The sequence below is a fragment of the Protopterus annectens genome, chromosome 1.part0 (assembly GCF_019279795.1).
Source record: "Protopterus annectens isolate FY-2018-M chromosome 1.part0, PAN1.0, whole genome shotgun sequence".
In the NCBI taxonomy this organism is placed as follows: Eukaryota; Metazoa; Chordata; order Ceratodontiformes; family Protopteridae; genus Protopterus; species Protopterus annectens.
The window spans coordinates 1,349,273,259-1,349,285,709 of NC_056725.1; the positions used below are offsets into that span (position 1 = coordinate 1,349,273,259).

The 12,451-nt window shown below is 43.3% G+C and overlaps 1 protein-coding gene across 3 annotated transcripts in view; it reads left to right on the forward strand.

The window, feature by feature from the left end:
* The window catches only part of WASF1 (WASP family member 1), a 1,915,084-nt gene that overhangs the window by 1,314,533 nt on the left and 588,100 nt on the right, over positions 1-12,451 (forward strand). The gene's annotated exons all lie outside the window — the stretch shown is intronic.

Below are 12,451 nucleotides of genomic sequence, written 5' to 3' on the forward strand. Positions count from 1 at the left end.
TAATTGCACGATGTCGTCGGATAGCCATCCGACTACCGCAATTCAAAAGAAACTCAAAGAAAAGGACAGGCATCCGAGGTCCAGAAAACTGACAATGAGGCTTCTTCTAAGCCAGTCGCTGGTTCACCGGTTCTCAGTGAGGTGCTTTCGCAGCCCCTGACTCCCGCTACTTTAGAGCCACAGGCCGCTTCCGAATCCCACGTGGAGCCGACTAGGCCGCTGGAAACTCAAGGTATTGGAACCTTGGAAACTATTCCCTCAGATGGGTCCGGAGCCGCTGAGCAGGCATCAGCTTCTGAGGGTGTTTTCAGGCCTACACAGTTATATGTTAAAACGACTTAAGCTTCAAAGGCAAAGACTAAAGCACCTCTAAAGACAAAGAAACAAGTACAACAGCCCCATGGACAGGCCTTCATGCCTAAAAAACAGATGCTCAAAATGGCTGAAGACCTAATTACTTTGATCAGGGGTACCCATCCCCCTCCTGATAAGAGGCCTAGGCAAGAGACAGAATATGAATCTTCAGATCAGGTTTCCATTACTTCTGATTCCTCTTCTGATCAGGAATACTCTCTTCTTCCCTATGAGGATTCTGATACTGAAGAATCTGTCCCTTCAGCCTCTCCTCCTGAGGATTATTCTTTTGGGCAAACTCTGCATACTATGAGGGAACATTTCCACTGGGAGAGCCAAGATTATTCAGAATCTAAGAAAAGGCTCAGAGACTTCCTTTTACTACCTCAGCACAAGCCCCTTGCTATTCCACCTGTGTTAGACATTGTAGATGATGTATTTTCAGAGTCCAGTCTGACTCCTGACTCTTTACCTCCAGCCCCTGTTAAGCCAGACAGATACTACAGGGTTCCTGATTCACATAAATTTCTTTTTAAAAACCCTGCTGCTGACCCAGACACTATCTCTCAGGGTCCCAAAGGGGTCAAGGCTTCCACTGCAAAAAACCCTACCCCCTCTGACAGGGATTCTAGGGCACTGGAAAGATGGGGAAAAAAGATTTACACTTCTGCTACCTTGGCTATAAGGGCTTTAAATTGTCAGTTTCATATGCTTAACTATCAGCAATATATTATGTCGCTGCCTAAACAGAAAATGTTGATAAATTCTGAATGTACAGAAAACAAAGAATTGCAGGATTTATTGCATGCAGCTGAACAAGTGGGAAAGCATACTTTGCAATGTGGTTTTGATTCTCTGGAGGCCTCCTGCAGGGCCACTGTTACGGGTTCTGTCATTAGGAGGCATGCTTGGTTAAAGGAACAAAATCTACCTGATCATGTTAAGGCAAAATTATTAGATGCTCCATTACAGCATGATGCCTTGTTTGGTGTTAAAGCAGAAGAGGTGCTGAAGAAAATGGAGGACAAAGCTAAGTCTATGCAAACAGTCAAGGATTTCTTACAGGTACAGCCTCCAAGATTTAGCAGGCACTGGCCTACAAAGAATTGGTCCTTTCCAGTGTCAGACAGGCCACAAAGAGGCAGATACAGACACCCTAGAGGCAGATCCCAGCCCCAAGGCTCATACAGGTCTAAACAATGGGGTACTTCTACCTCCAAAAGTGGAGAAGACAAATCACAGCCATACAGGAAACAGTCCCAATGGCTTCCCCCTGCCTGCAACAAGCACTTATCTTCTGGCAGCACCTTTAGGGGGAAAACTAGTATTTTTTTCTCAAAACTGGCACGTAATAACCCAGGACAAATGGGTCTTGGATATAGTGTCACAAGGCTAAAGGTTTCACTATCATACCCTGCCAAGGGCAAATGGTTTGCCAGACCTGCCAAAAAATCAGTGGGCAGAGGCACAAAAGCAAGCGTCATCCCTCATGGACATGAGGGCCATTCAGCAAGTACCACAGCAAGAGCAGGGACAAGGATTTTACTCAAGACTGTTCTTGGTGCCCAGAAACGACAAAGCCTGGAGACCAATACTGGACCCATCTATTCTAAACACATATCTGGATATTCCAAGATTCAAAATGTTGACTCTGCAGAAGCTTCTGCTCATGCTGGGCAAGAAGGCTTGGCTTGTGACTTTAGACCTAAAAGAGCCATACCTGCATGTCCCAATCAGACAATCATGCAGAAGATACCTCAGATTCATAGCTGACTCAATGCACTACCAATTCTCTGCACTGCCCTTTGGCTTATCTACTGTGCCCAGGGTCTTCACAAAATGCCTGGCTCCAGTAATTGCATTTTGCAGACAAAGACGAATACAAATATATCCTTACTTGGACGACTGCCTTATTCAAGCAGAGAACAAGTACATTCTACTACAGCATCTGGCATTTGTAAAAAGATTACTAACATGCCTAGGGTACACAGTAAATGAAAAGAAATCAAAACTAGTACCCTCTCAAGAGAGAATATTCCTGGGTGCAAGCATAAATACAACTGCCCAGATGACTTATCTCACGCCAGACAAACAAAGGCAACTGACTACTTATTTCAAAATGTTGGCAACAAAGACCCAGTTATCTGCAAGAAAAATTCTGCAGGCTTTGGGCTTCCATGGCATCCTGCATTCTGCTAATTCCATATGCAAGACTGCATATGAGGAAACTTCAATGGTATCTAAAAAGTGTTTGGACTCAACATTGCCACAGCCTGGAAACAATAATCACCCTCATTCCCTGCCTGCAGCAGGAGTTTTGATGGTGGGCAAAGGCCTGTCACCACAACAAGGGGCAGTCATTCACTTTACCCACAGCCAGGCAGATATTAACAACAGATGCATCAGATTATGCCTGGGGGGCCCACATGGCAGGAAGATGTATTCAGGGCACATGGTCCACAAGTCAAATGCATCTACATATCAACCAAAAAGAGATGCTAGCTTTTCAGAATGCCCTGACAGCCTTCAAGGATCTACTTCATCCGGGACAACTACTGATAAAGACGGACAATACTACAGTCATGTGGTACATAAACAAGCAGGGAGGCACTCATTCCTACCCCCTATGCAGACTAGCCATGACTTTGTGGGACACAGCATTGACTTACCAAGTACATCTGCAGGCACAATTCCTGCCAGGAAAGATAAATACTTTGGCAGACGAACTAAGCAGAAACCTCATGGATCCCCACGAGTGGAAATTGGATCCGCAAGTCTTCAGCATGATAACAAGGAATTGGGGATGCCTGGACATAGATCTATTTGCCTCCCCTCACAACTGCCAACTACAGAGATTCTGCACAAGGACTTATCACAAGCAAGCATGGAAAGTGAATGCTCTTTCAGCTGGAAAAACTTAACAGTATATGCCTTTCCTCCACTGCCTCTCCTTCCCAAGGTACTCCTAAAAGTCAGACAAAAGAAGCCAAAAATTATACTGATTGCTCCAGACTGGCCCCGCCAGCACTGGTACCTAGTCTTAAGGAACTTGTCTCAATACCCAGCCTGGACATTACCTCAAATTCCTCACTTACTGTCCTAACAACAGTCAGATCCTGCACAGTCAACTCAAAACCTTAAATCTGGCAACATGGCAGATAATGTAGTCATTCAAAACACACCTCTCTCTAAAGTGGTGATGGATGTTATTTTGGAGGCCAGGAGGCCTAGTACCAGAAAATCATATGCTGAAAAATGGAAGAGATTCAGTGCTTGGAACCAGGCACAAGGGATTGACACAACTGTACCAAATATTCCTCAGATTTTGCAATATTTAACTGAGATGCTGGGCAAAGGCCTATCCTTTTCATCAATTAAGATTCATGCCTCTGCCATTTCAGCTCATTACAATACAGAGCCACCTATTTTTTCTCATCCTTTATTAAGGCAGTACCTCAGAGGAGCCAAAACCTTAATGCCTCCAAGGAGATCACCTATACCTGCATGGGACCTCAATTATGTCTTGGAAAAACTCACCCTGCCTCCTTTTGAGTCAGCCGCTACGGCTGATATAAAATTTTTATCATTGAAATCAGCTCTGCTCCTAGCAATAACCTCTGCAAGATGAGTCTCAGAGCTACAGGCACTCATGGCTGTGGAAACTTTTATCATTTTCCATCCAGATAGGGTTTCTCTGAGGACAAACCCAACATTTATGCCTAAGGTAGTGTCCAGTGTGGCCCTTAACCAAACTATTCATTTGCCTACCTTTTACCCAAACCCACCAAATAAGGGTAAGAGACTTCTGCATTCTTTGGAAATACACAGACAGCTGTGCTTCTACTTGGACAGAACCAAAGCTTTCAGAAAGACTGAGCAATTACTAGTGGCATATGCTGCAGGATCACAAGGAAAGGCCATCTCAAAGCAGACTATTTCAAAGTGGATAGGCCACTGCATTCGTTTCTGCTATTCACAACATGGCAAATCAGTGCCTAAGGGCATTAGGCCACATTCAACCAGAGCAGCAGCCACTTCAGCAGCCTTCCTCAGAGGAGTACCAACCAAAGACATTTTAGAGGCTGCAACCTGGAGTTCAGTGCACACTTTTACAAAGCACTGTCACTTACCACTCTACTCTAAATCCAGGGCAGGCTTTGCCACTGCAGTTCTGCAGGGCCTCATAGCCGCTGCTAATCCTATTTAGCTCCAGCTTCCCAACCTTAGCTTTGGGATTCAACCCAATTGTAATGACTGCAACAGTGAAACACGATGAACATAGTACAGTTGTGTACTTACCATAAATGTAGATGTTCGAGTGTATTCACTGTTGCAGTCCAGGGTGCCCTCCCACCATCCCCTTTATCTTTGCTGGAACTTATCTGTACTTCTCTATTCTATACAACCTATGTGGTGTATTTGCTTGTAGGTGAAGGAAAAATTTACCTTGGTGCATGCATGCTTTATTGACATATTTTTAGCCTACCCTTTTGGGGGCACCTGACATCTGGGGCAAGAAAAACTGAAGAAAATGGCGTCGGCTGCATCTTTTATACCCCTGGCGCACTGACGTCAGGGAGGAGGCAACAGCAACTGACGCCGGACATAGACTTTGGAATTCAGGTCGACTGCAGGTAGCCTGCCAGCAGGATAACCCAATTGTAATGACTGCAACAGTGAATACACTCGAACGTCTACATTTATGGTAAGTACACAACTGTACTTTCCTCAGAGGGGCCAAAAATCTATGACCACCCAGGAGAGCCCCAACTCCAGCCTGAGACCTTAACTTTGTATTGGAAAAGCTCACCCTTCCTCCTTTCGAGCCAGCTGCCACTGCAGATTTAAAATTCCTTTCTTGGAAAACAGCTTTCCTTTTAGCAATCCCTTCAGCAAGAAGGGTATCTGAATTACAGGCCCTCATGACAGTGGAGCCTTTCATCATATTTCATGCAGACAGGGTGTCCCTCAGGACCAATCCCTCTTTCATGCCCAAGGTGGTATCCAGTGTGGCCCTTAATCAGTCCATTCATTTGCCAACCTTCTTTCCTAACCCACAGAACAAAGGGGAATTGATACTGCACTCCTTAGACGTGCACAGTCAACTTAGATTCTACTTGGACAGGACTAAACCTCAAAGGAAATCTGACCAACTGTTGGTGGCATTTGCTGCAGGGGCAGAGGGGAAGAATATTTCAAAGCAAACCATTTCCAAATGGATAGGCCATTGCATTCATTTCTGCTACAAGCACCATGGAAAACCTCTCCCACATGGGATCAGGCCCCACTCAGCCAGGGCTGCATCTACCTCTACAGCCTTTCTCAGAGGTGTCCCTACCAGGGACATCCTAGAAGCTGCTACCTGGCGTTCAGTACATACTTTCACCAAGCATTACCATCTGCCAATTTTCTCTAAATCCAGAGCTGGCTTTGCCACTGCAGTCTTGCAGGGCCTTATAGCTGGTCCTAATGCTATTTAAATTCCTCCTCCCATCCTTAGCTTTGGGAATCTACCCAAATGTGATGACTGCAACAGTGAAACATGAAGAACATAGTACAGTTGTGTACACTTACCATAAATGTAGATGTTCGAATGTATTCACTGTTGCAGTCCTGGTTACCCTTCCTCCAGCCCCCTTCTTCTTTTGGCTATACCTCTACTCTCTTTTTCTATGCTCAAAAGCTTTTTGGTGCATTTGCTTTTTTTGTTGGAGGTATAACCTTGTATATTTATAGATTTACTTGCTTCCCATTAGGGGGGCACCTGACATCGGTGGCAAGAAAAACTGATGCAATGGCGTCGGCTGTATGTTTTATACCCCTGACGACCTAACGTCGTGGAAGAAGGGACAGCAACCAACGCAGGACCCAAGACTTTGTTAATCAGGCCGACTGAGGGTTACTGCAAGCAGATAACCCAAATGTGATGACTGCAACAGTGAATACACTCGAACATCTACATTTATGGTAAGTGTACACGACTGTCTTTTTCCCTAGAGGATAGGGGGTATTTGTTAGCAATGTACCCGAGGCATTTTTGTATACGGTTACTGGCAGTTAACTCAGAATATTAAAGGGACACTATCTCGTTGCTAAAATCGTATTTCTGCCTCGGACTGAAGCAGAAACATTGCCACCCACTTAGCAAATCCCTGCCCTGTTAGTGACATCATTAATGATGTTCAAACAAATACCACCCACGGTAATAACTTTTTAAAATGTTGTATTCCAGTCCTATTTTACTTCCGGCTGGAATAAGACACAACCGCCCTTGGGTTCCCTGCTTCATGTCCGTACTTGTTTTTTTTTTTATCATTTGGTCAGATAAATACTATGTTAAGCAGTATCTTCAAATATGCACTGTTTGTTTCTCCTACAGCCTCTCACCTGGCTACTGTCCTCTCTTGCAGGTTCCAGTCTTAGGGACTGAGACATGTTTTTTTTTCTTTTCTTTTTTTGTAGGCTTTGCTAGTCATCCCCCTCTCTCAGTGACCTCCAGCTGTTAGTGCCGGTAGCAGAAATAGAAAACTGTGTGGCCATAAAGGAGCCAGCTATGACAGGAATTGCTTGACTGACAGCAGTAACATTTAGCCCCCATTATATATACAGAATAACAGTAAATATCAGATCAGCCTTTGCAGCGGGTAACCAAGTCAGAAAACATTCTATCTGTAAACATTTGGCAGTTCACTGTTACTTGTTTTAATCATAGCATGAATTACCCAGGAACTGTTATGTTATACTGTACTTTTGTTTTCCTAGAAAACAAATTCAGTGTCTGAATTGTCATTTGTTAAATATGCATGCAAGTGCAGAATTTCATAAAGAAACAGAAGAATTAATTTGTCAGTCCATTTCACCAAGAAACTGTTCCTTTAAACTCATTATTTCGGTGAGTGAACAGGGTTTTTATTCTCACAACTGTTTGATTAGATGTAAGCAGAGGCCAAGAATGTAGCACAAGTAGCATTTTATCAATTACTGCTAAAAATAAACTGTTAAAAGCTTTATTTGCCTACAGCTTAGTTAAAAGCCATAATTAAAATTCAAATAAATACTGTAATTAAAAGCTAATTTTCCTGTTCTAGAAGCATGTCTGTAAAACAAGAACTGACAAAGAGTGTTTTTTTTTGTTCTAGTTTGCAGCATTACCATCTAACTCGTAGTAAGCTGTAGTGTTCTCTTACTTCTGGTGGCTTTGTCACTGATTTGACTTATTTTTATCACTGCCCTTTTTGACCTGTACCTAGCTCACCCCTAGGATTCCACGTATTCTCCTTGTTGCTTAAATTAACTTAGGGGTGGGTGAGTGTTAGGAACTTATGTATTGTGGTTGTCAGTGTTTCTGTTTGTGTCCCATGCATTTCCCATGAGGCTCACTCTGACATGTATTGCTTCGTGTGTGTCGGTATTGGTACACTTAAGCTTCATAACAGTGCATTCTTGTGTAGATGTCCATTTCATATAGTCCTCTAGGACAGTTGGATGTCATCACTGCATGTCTATCACCAGAATCGTCAAACCCACCCCCCTTTCCCTACTGAAAAGAGCTAGCTTGATCCTTCCTCGTTTGTTTTCCCTTGTAGTAGTGAAACTAGTACTTTTAACTCGCGTCTCTCTCTCTCTGTTCAAGCCAACTGCCTTTCCCAGCACCAGCAGAATGTGCTAGTAGTTACAGTTTTAACATCTGCAGGTCTGTCGTTGTGCAGTGTATCATTTCTGAAATTAAATAGTGCAGGTTCCTGAAATCATTAATGTTGTTCTTCATACTTCCAAAGTTGTCACAATTCCTGGAAATCTCTTTCCTATCATGCATTAAGACCACGTGAATGGCTTTTGAATAGGAGGGTTACTACATACACAGGTATGTGGATGCTTCTTGCATTGCATAGTATATAAGTATAGGTGGTCTCCCCTACGTATTTCTTTGGCTTTGCCTTAGAGTACCACACATTTCTGCCAACTGGTAGCCATTTACTTATCTGCCACCACAGCTTTGCTCTAAACCTATTTTTGTGCACTTTTATTTCTTGATTTAAGTCTTCACCCTGCTTTTATCATACCTCTTGTCAGCAGCTTTTGTTGTATTGTGAATTATGATTTGTGTAGTTATCATCTGCTGATGTAGTGGCTCTTGTTAGTCCAGAGTCAGTGATATGAGCAGGGAATGGAGGTCTTGAGTTTGATTCCCAAACATTAGCTAACATCTTCCTTAAAACCAATGCCTAAGTTGAAGTTATTCTGTGCATCTGTATGCGTGCCTGTGTATTTTGACACTGTGAGTTTCCTAGCTGAAAGTAAAAAGCCTTTTAACTGCCTAGAGGCTGTTGTTAGTCCACAGGCAGTGATACCAGCATAGAATGCTGGGGGACTTGGGTTTGAGTCTCAAACAAGAACTAATATTTTCCTTTTATGTTTACAAGACTGCTGACTTAGAACTGTATTGCAGCCTGAAGTTAATATGTGTGCATGTATATGTGTGTGTGTGTATGCACAAATGGGTTGGGGGGGTTAATAGGGGATGATCTAATAAGCCCACCTGGAGCCATCTTCTGTCCCTCCACATGGTTTACTTTATGGTCATTCTGTTGATCTTGGCTGTGTTGGCAGCTGGAGCTTTCAGTCTGTGGGTTGTATTCATTACTGCTAACTCTACCTGTCCATTTAGAAATAAACTGTATTCTGCTTTGTCCTGTGTGGACTGGAGATTACTGTACAGCTTGGAGCCTTGGAGTTTGTACTGTGTTAGTTAACTTTGCTGTGCCTTCCATTCTGCATTGCAGCAGGGGCCATCAGTAGCATTGTTTTAAATACACAATACACTTTCTTTCTTTCTTTTTCTTCATTTGTTCAGTTCATTTAGCAGAAGTCATTTAGTGTCACAAATGAGAAAGCACATGCTATGAATGACACTGCATTTTAGTAAGACTTAACCCTGCCCATATTTCATGCATGATTTGAAAGATAAAGGGGCAACAATGATGCCTGTGGCAGATGCTGTATTTATTAGTAATGACTTTGCCTTATCCAGCATCAGCCCCTACCATAATGCTTACTCAACAGCCTGACCAGAACTCTGTCCTGCTTTCATCACAGGTTCTGTTACTGAGTCATGTATCTTTGTTGCTGACAGCAGAGGTACCTGTTTGAGACTCCTAGAATACTGCTGGCATACTCTGTCAGTTCTCAGAGCTGAACTGATTGGTATTAATGGGGACTGTGCCCTGTTTTTGCTTTCTTCTAACAAAGAAGGTGATCATGGAAAGAAAAAACAGAAAAATAAGAACTTCACATCTAAAGTGCCTGCAGTGTATTCTAGATGCGGGAATTTGGAGACTGATCCTTGAATTATCTTATAAACACTCAAATTTCTTCACTGAAATGAAGCAAATTTCATTTTATGTTCTTGCTGCTAGGTAGTTAGAAGGAACACCACTGTGACAACTGTTACAAGTGTCAGAGGGTCCTGTATCCCCCTGGGTTCATTCTTACCCCTTTTTCCTTGCTTAGGATGGCAGTATGCAAGCTGCACAGAAGAGGCCTCATAACGGAGAAGCTGTGCAGTACAAGACTATGTAACACTTCAGTTAGTAAGCTGTGCTGCCCTGCTAGACATACTCAGTAGATATCAGGATGATGTCCTTCTATTCAATGTTGCAGTATTCTTTACATGTGGAGAAGTCCTCCGCCCAAGTGACCCATCTGGACAGCATGCAACAGCTTTTAGCTATTGCATGGTATGTGGGATGTTGCATGTATGCGTTGATAACATCAGCCATAAAAGGACATCCGCACATTGGGGATTTATTTCTTTGCTACTGCCTTTTGTACTTAGTTCTTGTCATCCAGGAAGGGCAGATTCCACATAAAGACAGCCGTGATCTTTGTCTTTTCTGCTTAGGCCCACTCAGTTGCTCTTGTTACATCTGTCAGGCCTTTGTCCCAAAAACATTGTGTAGCTGACTTTCACCTTTGAATCTTTATTTAGAGAATCAATGACTTAAACGTCTGGCTAAAAACTTTATGGAGGGTTCCATGGGTCCTTCGACTGAGACAATTTTGAAGTGGAAAGTCAGTAAGCCTAGGCCTGAATCCTCGTTGGCTGCACCTATTTCCTCCAATGTATCCCCTGAGGTTAGTAAAGACCTGGTGTTATGATCGGAAGTTTGGTCCGGTTCCTTGGCGGGTAACTCATCGGAAGCCTTTAAGGAATCCGACCGAAGCACATCCTCAGAGGCAGTGCAGATGTCCATTTCAAAAGGACAAGGGGAACCACGGCACATTGTACTTGAGAGTCCTATGGAACTACCTCCTACTCAATTTAGGGAACAGATTCCGGAGTCGGTCGCAGAAGTCAAGCCTACATTAGGTTCTTCCACAAGTCATCATGCTGAAATGCATGTTAAGAAAAAACAGAGTACCAAACACTCTCAAGCCCCTTCCTCTCCACAGTCTGATTCGGATACTTTTTATCAGGGGCTGATTAAGGCCTTGATGGCTGTGCAGCCTTCCTGTGCTGTTTCTGTTTCTCCTTACACATCTTGTCCTGTTAAAAGGGTTAGGGAATGGGTACTGTCTGATGATGATGATGATGATGATGATTCTTCCTCTGATGAGGATTCCTTACCATACTCTACACCAATTATTTCCCCTTTAGAATATGCCTCTCCAGAGGAAGAGCCCAGTGGTAGGATTTCCAAGTAGAAAATATTTATTTTTGGTAGACCATTAACAAAATGAGGGAATTCTTTGAATGGGACTGCTCACAGATTTCAGAAGAGCAAAAAAGGTATTCTGACCTTCTAAATATGTAAGTACCTTCCCTTCCACTGTGCCTCCTGTTTTGCCAGCTTTCTTGAACGCTTTCTCATCCTCTTCTAAGGCTCCTGATTTACAGGCTCCTGCTCCAGAAAGGCCAGATAGGTTCTACAAGGTGTCTGATAACTGCAAGTTCTTGTATAAGTGTCCTTTGGCTGATCCAGTGGTTGTTTCCATTGCTTTGGACAGGTGGTCTAGGTTGTCTCCTTCTTCAAAACTACTTCCCTCTGATAAAGAAAGTAAAATTCTGGAAACACTTGATAAGAAAATTTATACTTCCTCCTCTTTGGCTATCAGAGCTATGAATTACCAAACTCACATGTCCAGGTATTTATTGGCCCGTCTTCCTCAGGCCTCTCAAGCTCTTTCTCAACTTCCAAATTCTGCCATTAAAAATGTATTTAGTTATGTCACTTTTAACAGCTTCTTCTCAAGTGGCTAGACACTCAATTAAATGCAGTTATGATGCTGTTGAGGCATACTTCAGAGCAGCTGCCTCTTGATGTTCTTCATGTTTCACTGTTGCATTCATCACTGTTGGGTTATCTGCTTGCAGTAGCCCTCAGTCGGCCCGATTAACACATTCTTGGGTCCTGTGTCGGTTGTTCTCCCTTCTTCCATGACGTCAGGTCGTCAGGTTTATAAAACATGCAGCCGACACCATTACATCAGCTTTTCTTGCCGTGCGGTGCCCGAAGCAGAAGCAGTTCACAAGTGCTGGTCGGCCGACTTCTGAAATTTTCATTTTTGAGTTTCAGAACCGAAGTCTTCAACTAAAAGCTAAGTACCCCCGTTGGGGAATATTTTTCTTGCTCTAAACCAATGTCAGTAAAAGTAAATAATTGCATTTCTTGTGGAAAGCAATTACCTCATAAAGATTTTCATTCGTACTGTATTCCTTGCCTAGGCCCTGACCATGACGTACCTCGCTGTCAGTTTTGTGCCTTATTTAAACAATGAACTATTCGCCTTCGGTATATTTTCGCTTCTAAATATTTTGGTGCTCAGTTCAATTATCCAGATATGTCTTCGGTAAGCAGTCCGACTACCGACATTCCGAAAAAACGCAAAGATAAAGACAGAAACAGGCCGCCTAGGTCCAAAGCTGCCGACGACGCTTCTCCTAAGTCATTCGCCAGTTCGCCGGTACTCAGTGAGGCGCTTTCAAAGCCCCTGATACCCACTACTTCAGATTTGCAGACCTGTACTGAGACCCATTCGGAGTCCAGTATGCTGCAAGATGCTTCAACTGTGGAACCTGCGGATGTCTCTACCTTGG